Source organism: Ranitomeya imitator, chromosome 5, assembly GCF_032444005.1.
Source record: "Ranitomeya imitator isolate aRanImi1 chromosome 5, aRanImi1.pri, whole genome shotgun sequence".
NCBI lineage: Eukaryota > Metazoa > Chordata > Amphibia > Anura > Dendrobatidae > Ranitomeya > Ranitomeya imitator.
This window is the reverse complement of record NC_091286.1, coordinates 167179299-167202468: the sequence shown is the minus strand read 5'-3', so window position 1 is coordinate 167202468 and position 23170 is coordinate 167179299. Positions and strand designations below refer to the sequence as shown.

The following is a 23170-nucleotide window of genomic DNA, read 5'->3' as shown; positions in this document are numbered from 1 at the left end:
GCACGTGGCAGCTTCCGGTGCCAGGGTTGGTATGACTATGAGCGCAGGACCTGTGATGACGTCGCGGTCACATGACCGTGATGTCATGGCAGGTCCTTCTCACGCAGGCGCACAGAACCTGTGATGACGTCATGGCAGGTCCTTCTCCCATAGCATCCTTAGCACCGGAACCTGCCGGTGGACAGAACGCAACGTAGTATATTGCTCAGCCACGCAGTATATTGCCCAGCCACGCAGTATATTGCCCAGCCACATAGTATATTGCACAGCCACGTAGTATATTGCCCAACCACGTAGTATATTGCCCAACCACGTAGTATATTGCCCAGTGACATAGTATATTGCCCAGCCATGTAGTATATTGCCCAGTTACATAGTATATTGCCTAGTGACGTAGTATATTGCGCAGCCACGTAGTATATTGCCCAGTGACATAGTATATTGCCCAGTGACGTAGTATACAGCACAGAGCCACATAGTATATTGCCCAGTTACGTAGTATATTGCACAGCGACGTAGTATACAGCACAGAGCCATGTAGTATATTGGCCAGTCACGTAGTATATTGCCCAGTGACGTAGTATACAGCACAGAGCCACGTAGTATATTGCACAGCGAAGTAGTATACAGCACAGAGCCACGTAGTATATTGGCCAGTCACGTAGTATATTGCCCAGCTACGTAGTATATTGCCCAGCCAGGTTTGTCACAGTTTAAAAAATAAAAATGTACTTCCGGTCCCAGGGTTGGTATGAGCGCAGGACTTGTGATGACGTCGCCGTCACATGACCATGTCGTCATGGCAGGTCCTTCTCTCATACCATCTTTGGCACCGGAACCTGCAACGGAAGATGGCGACTACGGAGGGTGAGTATATCAGGTTGTTTTTTTTTAAATTTTCAACATTACATTTTTTACTATTGATGCCGCATAGGCAGCGTCAATGGTAAAAAGTTGGGGACGCACAGGGTTAATACCGGCGGTAATGGAGTGCGTTACCTGCGGCATAACGCGGTCCGTTACCGCCGGCATTAACCCTGTGTTAGCGGTGACCGGAGGGGAGTATGTGGGCAACAGGCACTGACTGCGGGGAGTAAGGAGTGGCCGTTTTCTTCCGGACTGTGCCCGTCGCTGATTGGTTGCGGCAGCCATGACAGGCAGCTGGCGAGACCAATCAGCGAATGAATAACCGTGACAGACAGACAGAAGGACAGATGGAAGTGACCCTTAGACAATTATATAGTAGATAAGCCATAAAAGTGCAGCTCCTGATAAATGACTATGACCCAGGTATGGAGCCATGTATGGAGCGGACTCAGGAGCTGAGCCTGCACTATGCCAGAAATAAGCTGTTTGTGTTACACAGCCGACTTCTTCCTGTAGCGCGTAATAGTTAACTATTTAAGTGCCGCTGGCAACAGCTCAATCTTTCCTTCACCAGCAAAAAGCCACAAAATTTTGTTTTTCAGTCAATACTTTGAAATATCTAATAAGTAGCAATCAAAATGTCGGAAAAAACAAGCTCTTAACATTTTATGTGAACAAGAAAATGATAAAAGTGATGGGGCTCTAGAAAGGGGAAGAAAGATGAAAAGCTAAACATGGAATACTGCTTGTCATGAACGGGTTAATGAGGACGCGAGCTGTTGTCTTGGCGCTATGGCCATTGTTGCGCTCCCCATACTGCCAGCAGCCGGGTGATCACGTGGGATGGAGCATGTGACCTCGGCACGTCAGTCACAATTGATCACCAGAACAGCTGCTGGGAGGTCACATCAGGTCCTCGTGCACGCGCTGCGTCCAGACCCCGCCCACAGCTCAGGGCTGCTTATAGGTCACGTTGGTAGTGAAGATGCTCGTGATCCAAGCGAGGATCATGTGATATAACACTGATCAAATCGAGGCTTGAGCCGCATAGAATAATTTAGTACGGTGGTCGAGAGGACTCAATGCGGAAGCGGGCGACTCCTTGCAGGTACAGTCCTTTCTGTCTTGTGTCCCAGTGTGTGAGTTGTGCGCAGCAGACGTCGGTATTTGTGGTCGGCTTCCTGTGTCGGGCAATGCGCTTAGTATAACATTTACTGTTTTATTTGGTTCCGGTTTTTAGAACTAAAGGGGTTTTCTCAGGTTTGGAAGTGAGGGGGCAACTTCACCGTAAATCGCGGATGTGAAGACCAAGTGTGAATGTATCAGCGGTGGATCATACGCACTGTCACTAGTGTTAGGCTGGTTTCACACTTGCGTTTTAAAACGCATGCGTTTAAAAAAAAAAACGCTTGGTGGAAAAACGCATGTAAACGCGTGCAAACGCTGCATTTTTTAGACTCATGCGTTTTTGGATGTGGTGAAAAAAACGTGGCGGTTAGGGTTAGGATCCCTAGGGGTAGGGTTAGGGTTAGGATCCCTAGGGTTAGGGGTAGGGTTAGGATCCCTTTAGGGTTAGGATCCCTTTAGGGTTAGGGTTAGGATCCCTTTATCACCTTTATGGTGGGGGGTGGCATATCAGTGTGTTTTCTGTTTTTTTTCAATAAAAACGCATGCGTTTTTAACGCAACCAAACGCATGTGCTTAAAAACGCATGCGTTTCCATTGACTCCAATGCATTTTTTGCCGCAAAAAAACGCATACGAACGCTTGCGTTTTTTGCGTAAAAAAAAAAGCCTCTGAAAATTACTACATGTTGCATTTCTGCAAAAGAACGCATGCAGCAAAAAAAGCATGCGCTCAAAAACGTGACCAAACGCGTATAAAAAAAACGCATGCGTTTTTAATGTTAAACATAGGAAAAAAAACGCATGCGCTTTTTTGCGGTACAAACGCCGCAAATAAAAACGCAAGTGTGAAACCAGCCTTAGTGGGAGCGCCGGAGATCTCTGCTGGTCTATGGCATTCCCGTATTTACCTCTGCGCCATTCACCCCTGGATCTCCAGAGCCCGGGATCAGTGGGCGCGATCGGGAAGTTGTCCGCCATCCCAGGCAAACTTGAGAGGACCCCTTCACAACTGTACCTTGGTGTGTGTTCCCACTACATGTGGGGCCAATGCCTGCAGCCCGAGATCTATAGATCCGCTCCGTCTATGCAACTTTGCCCATGGTCTGTATGTTGCTGGAGTCACACTACCGTATAATACGGACGAGTGCTATGCTATAAAAAAATCGCGTAGGACTCGGACCAATGTTAATCTATGGGGCAGCTCTGTTATGATCCGGTGACCTTGGAGCTGCATGAGAACTTTCACTGGAGAAAGTGGCCCCTATACTGACCGCAATCCTGAACTTAACACCACAACTAGAAGTAGCCGTGGAGTGTACCTAACACACCTAGACACCTCGTCACAGCCGGAGGACTAAATACCCCTAAAGATGGAAATCGGAATACTATCTTGCCTCAGAGAAAATCCCCATAGGATAGACAGCCCCAAATATTGGCGGTGAGTCGGAGAGGAAAAAACATACACAGGCAGATAAAACAGGATTTAGCACAGTAGGCCACTCTAGCTAGATAGGACAGAATAGGACAGAGTTCTGTGCGGTCAGTATTAAAACCCTTCAAAAAATCCACAGCAGAATATACAAAAAACTTCCTACATCTACTAAAAGATGTAGGAGCGTAAATCTGCAACTCCAGTGAAACCAACCAGACTGAGAAAACACAGACACAGTCTAATCTGGACAAAAGAAAAACAAACGAACAGTACTGAAAATAAGCACACTGCATGTGTGCCACAGGAAAAGAAACAGACACTTATCTTTGCTGAACTGGCAGATAAGCAGGAGAGGCCAGGCAGAGATCCAACACTTTCAAAGAAACATTGACAACTGGCAAGGACTAAAGGATCCTGCACACCTAAATATCCCAGTCAGAATTGTAATTATCCGATACACCTGGCCAGGACTGCGATTCAGAGACAACTGCATTCCCACCAACAACCACTGGAGGGAACCCAACAGCAGAATTCACAACACAGCTCCCATCATCCGTTGCTTTCTCAGCTGTATTATACGAGTGAGGTAAATTGCAGAATGCTGCTATTTGCAGCGTATATCATCCGAGAATCGCCAATGAAAGTCTATAGGTGCGAGAAAAACTCGCACACCACACAGACCATCAGTGTAACTTGTGAGAAACACGCACCGGTGTCCTATAGAAAAGCCGGTAATTCAGCGCGGTGTACAGTAAAATCACACTGACATGTTAGAATAGATAAAATAAATGTCTACAGATAGTGTGTATGTATAAGCCGACCCTCCCCCCCCCCCCCTTAATTTTGCCACAAAAAAACGGGAAAAATTAATGACTCGAGTATAAGCCTAGGGTGGGAAATGCAGCAGCTACCGGTAAATTTCAAAAGTACAAAAAGATACCAATAAAAGTAAAATTAATTGAGACATCAGTAGGTTAAGTGTTTTTGAATATCCATATTGAATCAGGAGCACCCATATAATGCTCCATACAGTTCATAATGGGCCCCATAAGATGCTTCATATTAAAATATGCACAATGTAATCCTGCATAAAGATTAATAATGGCCCCATAAGATGCTCCATAGACACATTTGCCCATATAATGCTGCATAAATGATAATTATGGCCCCATAAGATTCTCCATAAAGATATTTGCCCCCATATAATCCTGCACAAGCGTTGATTATGGCCCCATGAGATGCTCCATACAGACACTTTCCCCATTTGCTGTTGCTGCAATAAAAAAAAAAAAAAAAAATCACATACCTCTCGTCGCTCAGGCCTTCGACACTTTAAATATTCACCTTTCCGGCTGCCGCTCCATCTTCAGTGTCTTCTGCACTGACGTTCAGGCAGAGGGCGCGCACTAACCGGAACGAGGAGAGGTGAATATCGCGCAGCGCTGCGCTCCCCCTCCCCATTATACTCACCTGCTCCTGGCGTGGTGCAGTCCCTGGTTCCCTGGCGCCGCAGCTTCTTCCTGTATTGTGCGGTCACAAGGTGACTACTTTGGCTACTTTGAAGAACCTAGAATATAAGACATAATTTCAGTTGTTTCACACTTTTCTGTTAACTATATAATTCCACATGTGTTAATCCATAGTGTTGATGCCTTCAGTGTGCATATACAATTCTCAGTCATGAAAATACAGAAAAAAAATCTCTCTCTCTCCCTCTCCCTCTCCCTCTCCCTCTCCCGTGGGAAAAAGTTCCAAACTCTCTCTAGTCAGCAGTAGTCACTGAGCCTGAGGTGAACTCGCAGCGTGGGAAAAAGTTCCAAAACTTTCCCACGCTAAAGAGTTCATGTCCCGTCATGCTGCACAGGCAGCTTTTCATTCATTACACAGTGGTTTACAGCCCAGCCGTTAGCACTAGCACTGCTTCGGGTTGTTAACTATTTAACCCCTTTAGATGAATTGCATCGTGGGACTTGACTGTATGGCGGACAGGTATGGAATATTGTTGCTTTTTGGATTTTTTTACGGGAGAACGATGGCTTTGCTTCGCTTGGATTGAGAGTGTAATAAAGATGGAAAACCTGCGTGTTTAATTATTTCATTAAAAGACTTTACCGTATTTTTAATGTGTAATTTTTTTTAACCCATTCATACTATTGGATTAATAATGGATAGGTGTCTTATTGACACCTCTCCATTTTTAACCAGGCTTAATGTCACCTTACAATATCGAGGTGACATTAACCCCTTATTACCCCATATGTCACCGCTACAGGGCAATGGGAAGAGAGAGGCTAAGTGCCGGATTTGGCTCTTCTTACAGATGCGCCTTCTCTGGGGCGGCTGGGTGCTGGTATTTTTAGCCTGGAAAGGGGGGGGGGTGGTCAATATCCATGGCCCCTTCCTAGGCTATGAATATCAGCCTGCAGCAGTCTGCATAGCCTTTAATTATAGGGTGACCCCTATTAGAATAGTCAATAAAGGCTAAATATACAGCTGCGGGCTGATATTCACATACTGGGATGATCCATGGGTATTAACCCCTTCTCAGGCTATAAATATCGGCCCCAGCTGTCGGCTTTCCCTCTCTGGCGAAGAAAATTGCACGGGAGACCATGCAGTTTTTTTCGCTTGTAGGATAGAACTTGTGGAGCCAATAAATAGACTTCCATATTATTTATTCATGATTTTCTGGGCTGGGATCCATTATATGTCCAGTTTGCAAGCTGGCGAGAAAATCTCTCCATACGGATGCCACACGGATGCATAGATGTGAGAAAATCACATTCTCGCATTGCACACAGATGACAGACGGATCACCATACGGAGAACATTTGTGTAATTCTCGGCAGACAAAATTGGACCTTGTTTATTTTATCATTTTTTTTTTTTTTTAATATATATGTTGTGTCTGGCTCCGACCTTTGGCGTCTCCTTTTCATTTGTGGCTACAGGGGTCACACAGACTTCTATATCTATGGATATAGACTATAACCATATGTGTAGATGGCAGGTGTAAGGCCGGCATCACACTAGCGAGTTTTACGGACGTATGAGAGGCGCAGAAAATACGGATTGCATACGGTACAATGATTCTCTATGGCCCAGCTCCTATCTGCCGTATTTTACGGATCCGTATTAGGCCGGTTTGACACGTCCAAATAATTCCAGTACTGGAGAAATCGGTACCGGAATTATCAGTGTCCATGTGCTCACGTGGCACACGTGTGGCAACTGTGTGCCGACTGAGGACCATGCAGGAGACAGCGCTACAGTTAAGCGCTGTCACCTGCTTTTGGTGCTGAAGCCGGCATTCATTCCTTCTCCCCTGCAGCGTTCACTGGAGAGAAGGAATGAAAAATCAAGTTTTCTTTTTTTTTGTTTTGTTTTTTTTAAATAAAGTTTGGGGGTCACCTCCTGCCTCCCATCCCCCGTACGCCCGCCTGCTTGAGGAGAAATACTCACCCAGCTCGTGCGATGTCTGTTCTCAGCATCGGCAGCCTGTCCTGTGTGAGCGGTCACGTGGTACATGCATATTCATCACTGTAATGAGCGGTACCACGTGACAGACATCGCAGGAGCTGGGTGAGTATTTCTCGGCAAGCAGGCGCGTGAACGGGAGGTGGGAGGTGACCCCCAAACTTTATTTTAAACAAAAAACCTTGATTTTTCATTCCTTCTCTCCAGCGAACGCTGCTGGGGAGAAGGAATGAATGCCGGATTCAGCACCAAAAGCAGGGGACAGCGCTTACTGTAGCGCTGTCTCTTCTACCGCGGTACGTGCACATGGAGGAGAGTGCACACTGTACGTGAGAAAACTGTCAGTACACGTACCGGAGACACTGACGTGTGAAAGAGGCCTTATAAGGTCTTGTACGGCTGTAGAAAATAGCAGCATGCTGCGTTTGTCAGCGTATTGAAAGTCCACCAATGAAAGTCAATGGGGTCGAGAAAAATACGGATTACACATGGACCAGCAGTGTGACTTGCGAGAAATACGCCAGATATCTCCAGGTGACAGGAAATTTGCCAAGCCCTCAATCAGGAAGCTCAGACATGCTAATTAGCTGAAAAAGCCAGACAGACATCCCGGAAGTCTGGCGCTCGCCTCCACGGAGTTGCAAGCAGCATGGCATCCATCATTAACGTGGATATGCTCCTTATCCTGGTCAAAGAAAGGCCAGAAATCTGGGACCAGCGGGATCCAAACTACTCCAACCGGGCCAGGAAAGAGGCAGCTTGGAGGACCATCTGTGGGATCCTGTTTCCAGATTTTGACCAACGCACACGTGCGGAGCAGACCCAACTTTGTAAGTATACTCATGTTGCGACATTAATTAACCTTGAAAAATGCTTGACCTCCAAGATTTCATGACGATGTTTTTTTTGGCTTAGTCTAGTATTTTTTATAATTTTTTTTTTGAGAAAAACAAAGATGCTGAACATGAGAAAGTGTTTACGTACATACATAATATAGATGTTGAGTTGGGTACTATTTTTATTAACGTCAGACTGGTACAGAGGGGAGTGGACCCTGGCCTTGTGGTGTTTCATTTTGTGTATAATGTTTTTTATCAATTTAAAATTTAGGAAATTAATTTAAGAAGGCATTTTTTTTGCATCGTTAAAATATGATCAATCAATGCCAACTGTTTTAAGCAGTGTGTAGAATGAGCTTATAGAATATTTTTTACCATGTCATTGCAGTGGAAGATGTTATGACACGATGGCGCAGTATCAGAGACCAATATCGCCGGGAAAGGCAGCAGCGGGCAAGAAGTGGGTCAGCAGCTCCACCAAAAAAGCGAAAGTACATATACTACGATCGACTTTCCTTTTTGGATCCCAGAATGGATCTAAGACCGTAAGTAAAAACATCACAACACTATTATTATTATTATTATTATTATTATTATTATTTTTGATTGTTATAGCGCCATTTATTCCATGGCGCTTTACATGTAAGGAGGGGTATACATAATAAAAACAAGTACAATAATCTTAACCAATACAAGTCATAACTGGTACAGGAGGAGAGAGGACCCTGCCCGCGAAGCCTCACTATCTACAAGGAATGGGTGAGAATACTGTAGGCGAGGGTAGAGCTGGTCATGCAGTGGTTTGGTTGATCGGTGGTTACTGCAGGTTATGTGCTTGTCAGAAGAGGTGGGTCTTCAGGCTCTTTTTGAAGGTTTCAATGGTATGCGAGAGTCTGATGTGTTGTGGTACAGGGTTCCAGAGTTGGGGTCATACACAAGATAAGTCTTGTATACGATTGTGGGAAGAGGAGATAATAGGGGAGTAGAGAAGGTGATCTTGTGAGGATCGGAGGTTGTGTGTAGGTAATTACCGGGAGACGAGGTCACAGATGTCAAATAAACTTGTTATCAAATGACTCAACTATAAATTTTTTTGTTTTGGTTTATTGTTTAATAACAGAACACAGTCCAACCTCACTGAGAGGGAGACTGGGTCGGAGTCAGAGGCTGTGATCGATCCCGTTGGTGTTGAAGAAGAGGTGGCATGCCCATCTTTGGCCTCTTCTACCTCCATCCTTCCTGGTCCATCGGGTTCTTCATCACAAGAGACAGCAGCAAGTGTCGAAGATGCAGCACCACCACCCTCAGCAGCACCTGATGCTGGAAGCCAGGAAGAGCATGGGCACAGCAGCAGCCCTACTGTCCCACTGGTGTCCTCCTCACAGGCAGCTGGGGCTTTAAGCAGAGTCCGCAGAAGGAGAGAGCTGCAAGCCAGGAGGGATTTGGACGCTGGGGTCCTCAATTATTTGGTCAGGGCAGCCACGGATGATGGAGAGGAGACCTTTGCTCGAAGCCTGGCCCGGTACCTTCGTCCCCTTCCCCGTGAGGTGAGGCTACGTGTGAGAGGGTGTATTCAAATCCTGATTGATTTAAACACTCCTCCAAATAACCCCTATGATGTTTTTTTAATTTATTGAAAAAGGCAGCTTTCACCACATATCCTCTTGCGCCTTCCACGACCTCAACAGGTGCATTGTTAATCAGGATTTGAAGCACCTCCTCCACGTGTGCCTACACCTCAACCCATCCCCACCCAAAATCAACCAAGGCCAGCATTGTGAAATATGGCAGCCTACAACCAACCTTCCCAATATGGCCACTTTTCCAGACCCAGTGCTGTAGGCTGGTCCCAACCTGGGTTTGGACGACATGACCATATTGGGGGTGGCTATGAATCCAGCCAATATGTTCAGCAGCATGAGGGGCAGAGACAATTCCCTTATGGCCAATACCCAACTGGCCAATATGAGCAAGGCCTGTATTTGGAAACGCCACACACAGCATCCACACAGGGTGAAGGACAATTGGCCCATCAAAGGCCACCTGAGCAGGACCCTGAGCTGCCGCCATCACCTCCACCAACTTACAGAAATCTGTAAGCCCAAGTTATTTTTGTTTATTTTTTTGCAGCATAACCATGTTTTGTTTAACTTTGTGCTGTAATTGAACTTTGTTCTGTTGTGGTTTTAAGAAAAAAAAAAACATATAAAAAAAATATGGTTTAAAGTTAAAGGGACTCTGTCACCCCCTTCAGCCGTTAGAAACTAAAAGAGCCACCTTGTGCAGCAGTAATGCTGCATTCTGACAAGGTGGCTCTTTTAGTTATTGGTGCAGTCAAAGCAGAAATAAAGTGTTTTATACTTTCGCAAAAATACCTCTCTTTAGTCGTGGAGGCAGGTCTTAACCCCCCTGCTGCACACGCCACACTGCCGTCACTCAAGGCTTCTTCGGCGCCGGGTGCCGCCCCCTCCGTGCTGTTTTCAAATCAAATCCGGCACCTGCGCTGTATTGTTCTGCCTGGGGCAGGTGCAGTGAGCGCTGCCCGTCTGACCTTAGATGCAGTCTCGCAGACTGCGCCTGTGCGGCCACCCAGCTTGTGAATCCCAGCCCCGCACTGTGCATAATGCATAACACACTGCGGGGCTGGGATTCACAAGCTGGGCGGCCGCGCAGTCTGCGAGACTGCATCTGAGGTCAGACGGGCAGCGCTCACTGCGCCTGCCCCAGGCAGAACAAATCAGCGCAGGCGCCGGATTTGATTTGAAAACAGCGCGCCCGGCGCCGAAGAAGCCTTGAGTGACGGCAGTGTGGCGTGTGCAGCAGGGGGGTTAAGACCTGCCTCCGCGACTAAAGAGAGGTATTTTTGCGAAAGTATAAAACACTTTATTTCTGCTTTGACTGCACCAATAACTAAAAGAGCCACCTTGTCAGAATGCAGCATTACTGCTGCACAAGGTGGCTCTTTTAGTTTATAACGGCTGGAGGGGGTGACAGAGTCCCTTTAAGAACAAAAGGCTTTTGCAATCAGTAAAAAAATGTTGTCAAAAGCCAATTGACGTTTGTGGGACAATCATTCTTACATCACACACATATGCTCTTTTCTTAATCATCTGGTAATTAAGTAAATACAACACACAGAGTACTATTTCTTCTATGGTGATAATATATTTTGAAAATAATGTAATCACATCTGAAAAACAGCATAATCTTGCCAGGGAGTAGCACCCTGAGGAGAAACAAAATAATTTGGGAAAATATCTCTCACTTTATTCCAGAAGAGGGGACGGCGAGGAGGAGGACCATGTGGTGTAGGCCTACTCACATTGGGCAACATTTCTTCACCAAGAACAGCTGACGGGCAATCATGAAGTCTAGTAAAATTGTGCAAAACAACACAAGCCTTAATCACTTCAATAATAGCAGCCTCACTCAGCTGAATGGCAGACTGGAGGAGACGCCATTTGGCACACAGAATCCCAAAGGCACACTACACCAGTCTATGCGCCCTGGAAAGCCTCAAATTAAAAACACGCCACCGGTGATCCAGGTTGTGCCTGGGATAAGACCTCATGACATTCCTTGTCAATTGGAAGGCCTCATCTCCCACAAGAACATATGGCACTGCTTCAGCATTGGAGCCTGGGAGGTCTAACTGGTTTTCACGTAGCCGCCGACCCATAATGGACAAATTTAAAACCCTTGAGTCTCCTGTTCGCCCATAGGCCCCAATGTCTACAATTATAAACCTGTAGTTACTGTCAACTACAGCTAACAGAACTACCGAGAAAAACTGCTTATAATTGTAGAATTGGGAGCCAGAGTTCGGCGGCTTACGCACCCTGATATGTTTCTCATCCAGGGCTCCAATACAGTGTGGGAAGTCACAGGTGTCATTGAACCCACGGGCTATTTTTAGCCAATCAGCCATTTTTGGCTCAGGCATGACAACATCATGTAGTTTCGCCCATATTTCATTACATGTTGAGCGAACAATGCCAGAAATCGTGGAGCGACCAATGAGAAACTCCAGGTGTAGTCCCTCATAAGACAATCCAGTTGACAGGAAGCTGAAAGGACACAAAAAATCATATTAATTCTGTAACAATAGTTTTGATAAAACATGAGAGCGCAAGTATGTTGTTTACTAAAAAACACAGGAATATCATTGAAATTAATCGAGATTTACTTAGTGTACATAAGTAGAACATTAAAAATACATATTTTTCTTTCATTTTTCTCCAAAGTAACACATATTTTAAAATAGCTGCTAGCAAACAACTCTGAAAAAAAAAAAACATCATCAACATACAGTATGTGAGGATGTTGAATATATACCGTAAGGTAAGGAGAAGACGCTCCTCTGCGGATATGCTTTTTCGCATCCTGGTGTCCTGATACGTGAGTCCTGGACGTACTGTCTCCAACAAGATATCAAATGTTGGCATTGTCATTTGACAGTATAGGTAAAATTTATCAGGATGTGCTCACAGAGCTGTATAGAGCCTCTGAAAATGTCCTTTAGTGAGGCGTTGAGTCACAAGAGGATGCATCCACATTCTTCTTCTCCTCCTTCGCGGATCTACAATCACAGGGTACGGCTGGCCAAATAGACGCGACAGGACCCAGTTAAACAAAACCCGCTGAGTTGGGGTGAAGTGCAGTAGGTCAGACATGGTGCAAACGTTACCCCAACACACCAACAGATGCACAATCACAAAATGGCCATATGGGAGGGTGCCGCCTGTTGTACAGATCTTAAATAGGGCTGCTGATGCTGATTTAAATTAATTTCAGGCTCCAAAACCGTTAAATGTCCATTTTGTCAGGTTGCGTGAAAATACGCATTACGGATGTCATACGGATTACATACGCAACATTACATGCACAAAATACACGACCACACCTTGCCAACGGATTACATACGGAACACTATTTTGGGATTTTTTTTCTGCGTATTACGGCTGTAAAAAATGGACCGTATTTCCCTACGCTGAGTGTGACGCCGGCCTAAGAGTCTGAGCACACCAGCACACTACTCATGGTTTGTTTTTAGTCTGTAACCATGGAAACACAGCTCTGCATAGGAGCTATAGACCATGGATAACACATACCAGGTAGTTGCATTGTACTTTCCTATTCATTTTATAATTTGCCTTAGTTTTAATCGCTGTGCAGTTTATGAACTGTGTGTTGGCCGTACTGTGCTCAGAAGCTACATCACAAGCTCTCAATGTAGGTCTGTGAGCCAGATCGAGGCTTGCATAGACTTGTATTGAAAAGTGACCTACGCGCCACTCCATGAAAATAGAATTAGACCTACCGGTAATTCGGTTTCTAGGAACCTTCCATGACAGCATAGGAGGATGTCTCCATTCCCTAATGGGGGACAGGAAGCACGAGAGGTTAAAGGCCCTTCCTCCCTCCAAATCGCCTGTGACTTACAACACATACCATTGCACTAGGTACCTTAATGAACCCAGGATATCATCCAAGGCAAGGGAGGGAATTAGTGCTGTTGTGGAAGGTTCCTAGAAACCAAATTACCGGTAGGTCTAATTCTATTTTCATGGAGTGGCACGTAGGTCACTTTTCAATACAAGTCTATGCAAGCCTCGATCTGGCTCGCAGACCTACATTGAGAGCTTGTGATGTAGCTTCTGAGCACAGTACGGCCTACACACAGTTCATAAACTGCACAGCGATTAAAACTAAGGCAAATTATAAAATGAATAGGAAAGTACAATGCAACTTCCTGGTATGTGTTATCCATGGTCTATAGCTCCTATGCAGAGCTGTGTTTCCATGGTTACAGACTAAAAACAAACCATGAGTGGTGTGCGCAGGTGTGCTCTATTTTCTCTAGTCTTCCACGACAGCATAAGAGGAGTACCAACCAATTCTGCACTAGGGGGGGACAATAGCCTGGAGAACTTTCCGGCCAAAGACTAGATTCCTATTGGACAATAAGTCCAATCTGTAGTGTTTGGTAAAGGTATATGGTGAAAACCATGTTGCGGCCCTGCTGATCTGCTCGATGGAAGCGCCTGCTCTTTCTGCCCATGACGCTGAAGTAGACCTTGTAGAGTTGGCCTTGACCTTGCTTGAAGGAGTCAAGTTCTGGGCCAGATACGTTTCATGTATGGCCCTTTTGATCCAACTAGAAATAGTACTCTTTGCCACTTTCATTTTTTTATTCTGACCTGACAGATGGACAAACAGGTTTTGATCGACTATGAAGGAGCTAGTTTGTTCAAGATAGTGTAGAATAGTCCGTCTAACATCGAGAGAATGGAACTCTTCTTCTTTTGGGTTTGCTGGGTTCTGGCAGAAGGAAGGAAGAATAATCTGAGAACGGTGAAAATCAGACACCACTTTCGGCAGAAAAGATGGATCAAGCCGGAGAATTATAGAGTCATCTGTAATTAGCAAGTAGGGTTCACTAACCGGTAAGGCTTGCAGCTCCCCCACACGTCTTGCTGTGGTAATCGGTACCAGGAAGGCAGCCTTGTATGACAGGTGTTGAGGAGAACAGGAAGTTAAGGGCTCGAACGGTGCTTGCGTGAGCCCCCTGAGGACTAGATTCAAGTCCCATGAGGGTATCATGGGTTGTTTCCTAGGTTGCGATCTTAGAGCTGATACCATGAATCTTCTGATCCAACGGTGGGCCAGGTCCTGGTCACAAACAGCGCTGAAAGAGCTGAAGAGCGGAAACCTGAACCTTTAGAGTGCTGGGCCTAAGGCCTAACTCTAACCCACGCTGAAGGAAGTCAATATTTGAGATATATTCGGATGGAGTGGATCTGGTTTATTAGGTAGACAGAAAGCCGAGAATGTCTTCCACAGTTTACCATAGATTGCATTAGTGACAGGTTTCCTGGACTTTTGCAAAGTAGAAATTACAGCATCCAACAGCCCTCTAGCACTTAAGACCTGGGCCTCAGTAACCAGGCCGCTAGGTTCAATCTTTGGGGATTCTGGTGCTGGAAGGGTCCTTGAAGGAGAAGGTCGGCATCTACTGGCAGGTGAACTGGACCGTCTATCTGTAGTTCTATGATCAGATTGAACCAGCTTCTTTTTGGCCATACTGGAGCAACTAGGATGGTTGGCACCTGTTCTCGGATCTTTTGAAGAGTTTTCGCCAATATTGGGATTGGCGGGAAGGCGTAGGCCAATCGGAAGTTCCATGTCTGGACAAGAGCATCCACTCCTTTTGGAATTGTCCCTGGGATTCAGGGGGAAAAAAAGGTTTTGACCTGTGAATTTTGGTCTGAGGCAAATAAGTCGACTTCTGGTAGACCCCATCTGTCTACCAACATCCTGAAGACTCTTTTGTTCAGGCTCCATTCTCCTGGCTGAATGTCCTGGCGACTCAGGAAATCCGCCTGCAGCTTGGAGGACCCCTTCAAGTGGACGGCTGTGAGAGAGAGAGGTGTTTTTCTGCCCAACAGAATATTCGGTTTGAGATGTTCTTTAACCCCTTACCGGCATCGGACGTACTATACCGTCCGATGCCGGCTCCCCTGCTTTGATGCAGGGCTCCGCGGTGAGCCCGCACCAAAGCCGGGACATGTCAGCTGTTTTGAACAGCTGACATGTGCCCGTAATAGGCGCGGGCAGAATCGCGATCTGCCCGCACCTATTAACTAGTTAAATGCCGCTGTCAAACGCAGACAGCGGCATTTAACTACCGCTTCCGGCCGGGCGGCCGGAAATGACGTTATCGCCGACCCCCGTCACATGTCCGGGGGTCGGCGATGCGTCTCCATTGTAGCCATAGAGGTCCTTGAGACCTCTATGGTTACTGATTGCCCGTCGCTGTGAGCGCCACCCTGTGGTCGGCGCTCACAGCACACGTGCAATTCTGCTACATAGCAGCGATCAGCAGATCGCTGCTATGTAGCAGAGCCGATCGGCTTGTGCCTGCTTCTAGCCTCTCATGGAGGCTATTGAAGCATGGCAAAAGTTAAAAAAAAAAAGTTTAAAAAAATGTGAAAAAAATAAAAAAAACATAAAAGTTTAAATCACCCCCCTTTCGCCCCAATCAAAATAAATCAATAAAAAAAATATCAAATCTACGCATATTTGGTATCGCCGCGCTCAGAATTGCCCGATCTATCAAATAAAAAAAAGTATTAACCTGATCGCTAAACAGCGTAGCGGGAAAAAAACTCGAAACGCCAGAATTACGTTTTTTTGGTCGCCGCGACATTGCATTAAAATGCAATAACGGGCGATCAAAAGAACGTATCTGCACCGAAATGCTATCATTAAAAACGTCATCTCGGCACGCAAAAAATAAGCCCTCAACCGACCCCAGATCACGAAAAACGGAGACGCTACGAGTATCGGAAAATGGCGCAATTTTTTTTTTTTTTTTTTTAGCAAAGTTTGGAATTTTTTTTCACCACTTAGATAAAAAATAACCTAGTCATGTTTGGTGTCTATGAACTCGTAATGACCTGGAGAATCATAATGGCAGGTCATTTTTAGCATTTAGTGAACCTAGCAAAAAAGCCAAACAAAAAACCAATGTGGGATTGCACTTTTTTTGCAATTTCACCGCACTTGGAATTTTTTTCCCGTTTTCTAGTACACGACATGCTAAAACCAATGATGTCGTTCAAAAGTACAACTCGTCCCGCAAAAAATAAGCCCTCACATGGCCAAATTGACGGAAAAATAAAAAAGTTATGGCTCTGGGAAGGAGGGGAGCGAAAAACGAACACGGAAAAACGAAAAATCCCCTGGTCATGAAGGGGTTAAACTGTTGAACTTTGAGCTCCACTGATGTCAGAAATGAGCAACAGTTGTCGTGTTGTCCGAATAAATCTTGACAAGATTCCCCGATATTTGGCCGCTTGCGGCTAGGAGAGCCTCCTCCACTGCTTTCAACTCCTTGAAGTTGGAGGATCTGGCACTAGTTGCCTGACTCCAGCATCCCTGGAAGGGAATATGCAAAATTACTGCCCCCCAGCTCCGTTTGCTGGCGTCTGTTGTAATTGTTACAAGGGGATTGTGACCAGCTCACACCCCTGCGGATATTCTTGTGGCTCAACCACCATGCTAGTGATGCCTTCACGCGCCCTGGAGTGTGTACTCTTGTTTAGAGAACCCGGATTTCCGTCCCAGTTTGCGAGGACGTGGGCTTGAAGGGTTCTGGAATGGGCCTGAGCCCAAGAAACCGACTGAATACGTGCCGACATAGAACCTAGGACCGACATGCTTTTCCGTAGAGTCAGAGATATGTCCTCTCTAAGATCTATAATTTTCTCTATTAATGCTCAACGATGATCTTCCGGGAGGAGCGATTTCTGTTTTACTTAGTCTAACAGAACCCCCAGAAACTTACTTGATTTGGAAGGTTGTAGCTGGGACTTCCTCAGATTTGGGAGCCACCCCAAAGTTTTGAGAATGTCGAGGGTCTTTGAAACGTGATTGTTGAGAATATTAGCCGAGGGGGTTATGAGCAGCAGATCGTCCAGGTATGGGACAATACAGACTCCCTGTCTCCGGATGTGAGACACAGCCTCTGCCATTATCCTGGAGAATACTCTCGGCGCTGAAGAAATGCCGAAATGGAGCAGATTGAATTGAAAATGATTCACTTGTTGGTTGAACTGTATTGCAAACCTGAGATACTTTCTGTGCCGGAGATGAATCGGCACATGAAAGTAGGCGTCCTTTAGGTCGATGGTTGACATGAAATAATTTTGACCTATTAGGGGGATAGCAGATTTCACCGATTCCATTTTGAACCGGTGGTATAGGATATGACAATTGAGATCTTTTAGATTTATTATGACTCGCGCCTCCCCTGATGTTTTTTTTACCAGGAAGAGATGAGAGTAGTGGCCCAAACCCCATTCCTCGGGGGGTACTGGGGTGATAGCATTTGATTTTAGGAGGTCCCAAGGCCTGTCATCATCATTGTATGTGCTCTCTGAGAGGTCGGAGAGGTAATCCTCAGATTCCGAGGGGGGGGGGAAGATATGAATTTTATGAGAAGGACGCCCTGAATAACATTGAGAGCCCATTGACAATTGGTAATGGCCCGCCAATGATGGATGAAGTTTGCGAGCCTCCCCCCACCGGGACGGAGTCATTTATCCTGCTGTTGTTGCTGCTGGGGAATGAGGATATTTTTCCCTTTGCCCTTAGCATAGCTCCATCGCCCACTTTTCCCTTTACCTCTTGTTTGAGGGGTATTAGATTGGAGGGCACGGAAAAAAACATTTTCTGACAGTCTTCTGTTCTGGAAGGGCCTTTTTTTTCCATCTGTGGCCTTTTCCAGAATTTTATCCAGAGCGGGCCTGAAAAGATAATCACCTTTTAAAGGGAATTGAGCACAGCTTAATTTTGGAGGTAACCTCAACGCTCCACATTTTAAGCCAGAGGGCCCTATGGGCGGAATGAGATTGAACTAAGGATCGGGCCGCAATTCTGGTAGACTCCATAGAGGCTTTTTGGAGCATGGGAAGAGAGTCCAATAGCTCCTCTCTGGAGGTACCCTGAGCAATATGCTTCTCCAGTTCGTCCATCCAACGAGACAGGGCTCTGGCAACACAGGTGGCAGCAATATTAGATTTTAACCCCGAGGTGGATGTTTCCTATTACTTTTTTTTAATACGCTTTCCATCTTTCTGTCTAGCGGATCTCTCAACTGTGAGGAGTCCTCAAAGGGGAGAGAAGTTTTCTTTGCCACCCTCGCCACCTGAATGTCCACCTTAGGTATGTCCCATGAAGGGGAACCTGCTTCTAATGGAAACCTGTGTTCCATTTCGGAGGGGATGGATAGGCGTTTCTCCGGGAGCTCCCACTCCTGAGAAATTAAATCCAAGACATTTTTATGTACCGGGAACCCCATTTGTCTCTCCGATTTCAATCCTCCGAACATTTCGTCCTGTATAGATTGAGGAACAGATTCCTCCTGTAACCCCATCGTGTTACGTACAGCCATAGCTAACTCTTCAGTATAATCAGAGGAGAAAAAATATTTTCTTGCTTCTGTAAATTTAGGAGACGAAGATTCACCCCATTTTTCAGAAGACGATGAAAACGAGTGATCGGACTCTGAGGCCGAGTCTTCAAATTGTATTTTTCTTTTTTTTAGAAGGAGAGGGACCCTGCGGCTGTGGAGGAGGATTGAAGGCAGCTAGAGAAGTTTGTACTTCATGCTTGACTTGGGCCCGGATTTCGTCAAGGAGAGAAGGCTGCTCGGCTTTGACAACTTTATCTGTGCACCCCTGACACAGCTTTTTCTCCCATAGAGAGGGAAGCTTAACATTGCAGATTGCACATGTAGGTGTCTTTTTGGCCGGGATTTTCTGAGCAGACTTGTCTCTCTGAAAAAAAAGAGAGGGAGAGTGGTGTAAGGATCAGAAGAGTCCCACTAATCCTAGCCTCGGACCCACCCCGCAACGGGCAGCGCTGGGCTCTGCAGATGCAGGGCATGAAGCGCCATCCATTGTGACAGGGATCGTCTTACCTGGAGGTGTTTTCAGGCTGGTTTATATAGGAATAAATCCAGCCCCCAGCGCAGGTGAATCAGGTTCCCCTCCTCCTCCCAGGGTCCTGGAGCAGGCCTCCACGTGGAAAGGCTTGCTCTGTGCAGCGTCGGCGGTCCTGAGGGTGCTAGGAGGCCAGACGAGGAAGTTGATGCGCTCCAGCTTGCGTTCCAGCAAAGAGCGCAGGACTGGAAGTGACGCGCGCGCAACAATGACGTCACTTCTGGGACACCGAACACCGCTCAGGAGAGGAGGACAAGGCGGTGAGCTCATGGAGGCCACCGCTGGGGATCACTGGCCCGCTTTACCTCCGCAGAGGCGCAGGTGGGCCAGGAAGGTCCCGAGGGGAGACGGGAGCAGCATGAAGAGGAGGAAGGCAGAGCCCCGACCACTACTGCCTGGCAGGAAAAACCAGGTACACTGCAGTCGCCGGCCACGCAGCATACGAGAACCTCTCCATGCACCATGGGGGACAGGAAAGACACTGGCGATTTGGAGGGAGTAGGGGCTTGTAACCTCTCATGCTTCCTGTCCCCCATTAGGGAATTGAGACATCCTCCCATGCTGTCGTGGAAGGTGACTAGAGAATCACTGGATCAGATTGTGTGTCATTTTTCGCTGGAGACTAAAGGGAGCGGCAGCGAAAATGGATGAAAACGCTGGATGGTATCAGGCAGGGGATTTAGATTTAACCCCTTAACGACCGCCGATACGCCTTTTAACGACGGCCGCTAAGGGTACTTAAACCACAGCGCCGTTAATTAACGGTGCTGTGGAAAAAGTAAATAGCGCCCCCCAGAGTCGGATTTTCTCCGGGGTCTCGGCTGCCGGGGATAGCCGAGACCCCAGAGAACATGATTTGGGTCTGTTTTTACCGACCCCGCTTTTGCGATCGCCGGTAATTAACAGTTTACCGGCGATCACAAAAAAAAAAACAAAAAAAAAAAAACGCGATTTCTTTTTAATTTCTCTGTCCTCCGATGTGATCGCACATCAGAGTACAGAGAAATGGGGTCCCAGGTAGCCCCCCAATACTTACCTGTCTCCCCCGGTGCTCCTCGTGGCTCCCGATGGGCGCCGCCATCTTCAAAATGGCGGGCGCATGCGCAGTGCGCCCGCCGGCTGGCACCGGGAGAATCTTTGGGGGTCTCGGCTGCCGGGGGTAGCCGAGACCCCATCTGTCGCCATCTGCCGGCCGGCAGGAGAAGAGCAGTTGGGGCTAAATTTAGGGTTGGGGCTAAATTTAGGGTTGGGGCTAAATTTAGGGTTAGGGTTCTTTCACACTTACGTCGGTACGGGACCGTCGCAATGCGTCGGCCCGACATACCGACGCACGTTGTGAAAATTGTGCACAACGTGGGCAGCGGATGTAGTTTTTCAATGCATCCGCTGCCCAATCTATGTCCTGGGGAGGAGGGGGCGGAGTTACGGCCACGCATGTGCGGTCAGAAATGGCTGAATGTTGTGAATTCTCTGGCCAAGCTCCCTCCTGTGGTTGTGAGTGGTACTTCGGCTGGTTCTGTCTATGAGCTTCCTTTGGTGGATGAGTGGTACTGCGGCTTCTGAGTTTCCTTCCTCAGGTGATGAGGTTAAGTCGTTAGGTGCTGCTCTATTTAACTCCACCTAGTGCTTTGATCCTGGCCTCCAGTCAATGTTCTAGTATTGGTCTTGCTTTCTCCTGGATCGTTCCTGTGGCCTGTCTCTCCTGCATAAGCTAAGTTTTGCTTGTGTTATTTTTGTTTGCTATTTTTTCTGTCCAGCTTGCTATATTGGTTTTTCTTGCTTGCTGGAAGCTCTGGGACGCAGAGGGAGCACCTCCGTACCGTTAGTCGGTGCGGAGGGTCTTTTTGCCCCCTCTGCATGGTTGTTTGTAGGGTTTTGTGTTGACCGCAAAGCAATCTTTCCTATCTTCGGTCTGTTCAGTAAGTTGGGCCTCACTTTGCTAAATCTATTTCATCTCTGCGTTTGTATTTTCATCTCAACTCACAGTCATTATATGTGGGGGGCTGCCTTTTCCTTTGGGGTATTTCTCTGAGGCAAGCTAGGCTTATTTTTCCTTCTTAGGGCTAGCTAGTTTCTCAGGCTGTGCTCGAGGCGCATAGGACTGGTCAGGAGCGCTCCACGGCTACCTCTAGTGTGGTTGGATAGGATTAGGGATTGCAGTCAGCAGAGTTCCCACGTCTCAGAGCTCGTCCTATGTTTTTGGTAATTGTCAGGTCACTTTGTGTGCTCTGAACTTCAAGGTCCATTGTGGTTCTGAATTACCTGTTCATAACAGCTGACGCGACGTACAAAAAAAGTTACATTGAACGTTTTTTGTGCCGACGGTCCGCCAAAACACAACTGATCCAGTGCACGACGGACGCGACGTGTGGCCATCCGTCACGATCCTTCGGCAATACAAGTCTATGGGCAAAAAACGCATCCTGCGGGCACATTTGCAGGATCCGTTTTTTGTCCAAAACAACGGATTGCGACGGATGCCAAACGACGCAAGTGTGAAAGTAGCCTTAGGGCTAGGGTTGGGGCTAAAGTTAGGGTTAGAGTTGGGATTAGGGTTAGGGTTTGGATTAGGGTTGGTATTAGGGTTAGGGTTGGCATTAGGGTTACGCTTGGGATTAGGGTTTAGGTTAGGGTTGTGATTAGGGGTGTATTGGGATTAGGGTTAGGTTTGAGGTTAGGGTTGAGATTAGGATTAGGGGTGTGTTGGATTTAGGGTTTTGATTAGGGTTATGGATAGGGTTGACATTAGGGTTGTTTTGGGGTAAGGGTTGTGATTATCGTTAGGGTTAGTGATTAGAATTATGGATCAGGTTGGGATTAGGGTTAGGGGTGTGTTGGGGTTAGGGATGGAGCTAGAATTGGGGGGTTTCCACGTTTTAGTTACATCAGGGGGTCTCCAAACACGACAGCCAATTTTGCGCTCAAAAAGTCAAATGGTGCTCCCTCCCTTCTGAGCTCTGCCGTGCGCCCAAACAGTGGGTTACCCCCACATATGGGGCATCAGCATACTCGGGATAAATTGGACAACAACTTCTGGGGTCCAATTTCTCTTGTTACCCTTGTGAAAATAAAAACTTGGGGGCTAAAATATCTTTTTTGTGGAAAATTTTTTTTTTTTTTTTTCACGACTCTGCATTCTAAACTTCTCTGAAGCACTTGGGCTTTCAAAGTTCTCACCACACATCTAGATAAGTTCCATGGGGGGTCTAGTTTCCAAAATGGTGTCACTTGTGGGGGGTTTCCACTGTTTAGGCACATCAGGGGCTCTCCAAACGCGACATGGCGTCCAATCTCAATTCCTGCCAATTCTACATTGAAAAACTAAAACGGCGCTCCTTCACTTCCAAGTTCTGCGGTGCGCCCAAACAGTGGTTTACCCCCACATATGGGGTATTGGCGTATTCAGGAGAAATTACTTAACAAAATTTATGGTTACATTTCTGTTTTTACACTTGTGAAATAAAAAAAATGGTTCTGAATTAAAATGTTTGCAAAAAAAAGTTAAATGTTCATTTTTTCCTTCCACATTGTTTCAGTTCCTGTGAAGCACGTAAAGGGTTAATAAACTTCTTGAATGTGGTTTTGAGAACCTTGAGGAGTGTAGTTTTTAGAATGGTGTCACACTTTGTTATTTTCTATCATATAGACCCCTCAAAATGACTTCAAATGTGATGTGGTCCCTAAAAAAAAAAAAAGGGGTTGTAAAAATGAGAAATTGCTGGTCAACTTTTAACCCTTATAACTCCCTAACAAAAAAAAATGTTGTTTCCAAAATTGTGCTGATGTAAAGTAGACATGTGGGAAATGTTATTTAACTATTTTTCGTGACATATCTCTCTGATTTAAGGGCATAAAAATACAAAGTTTGAAAATTGCAAAATTTTAAAAATTTTCTCCATATTTCCGTTTTTTTCATAAATA

General features: G+C 46.3%; 1 protein-coding gene across 4 annotated transcripts in view; it reads left to right on the top strand.

Annotated features, from left to right (window-relative positions):
* Positions 1–1685: 1685 nt before the first annotated feature.
* Positions 1686–23170, top strand: part of LOC138681628 (presenilin-2-like) — a 142817-nt gene continuing 121332 nt past the window's right edge. For 3 of the 4 annotated variants that reach the window (XM_069769296.1, XM_069769295.1, XM_069769297.1), the window contains exon 1: positions 1849–1975. The gene's annotated coding sequence lies outside the window, so the exon portion shown is untranslated. Of the gene's footprint in view, positions 1976–23170 lie in introns of all 4 variants that reach the window. The other variant, XM_069769294.1, reaches the window with a different exon arrangement.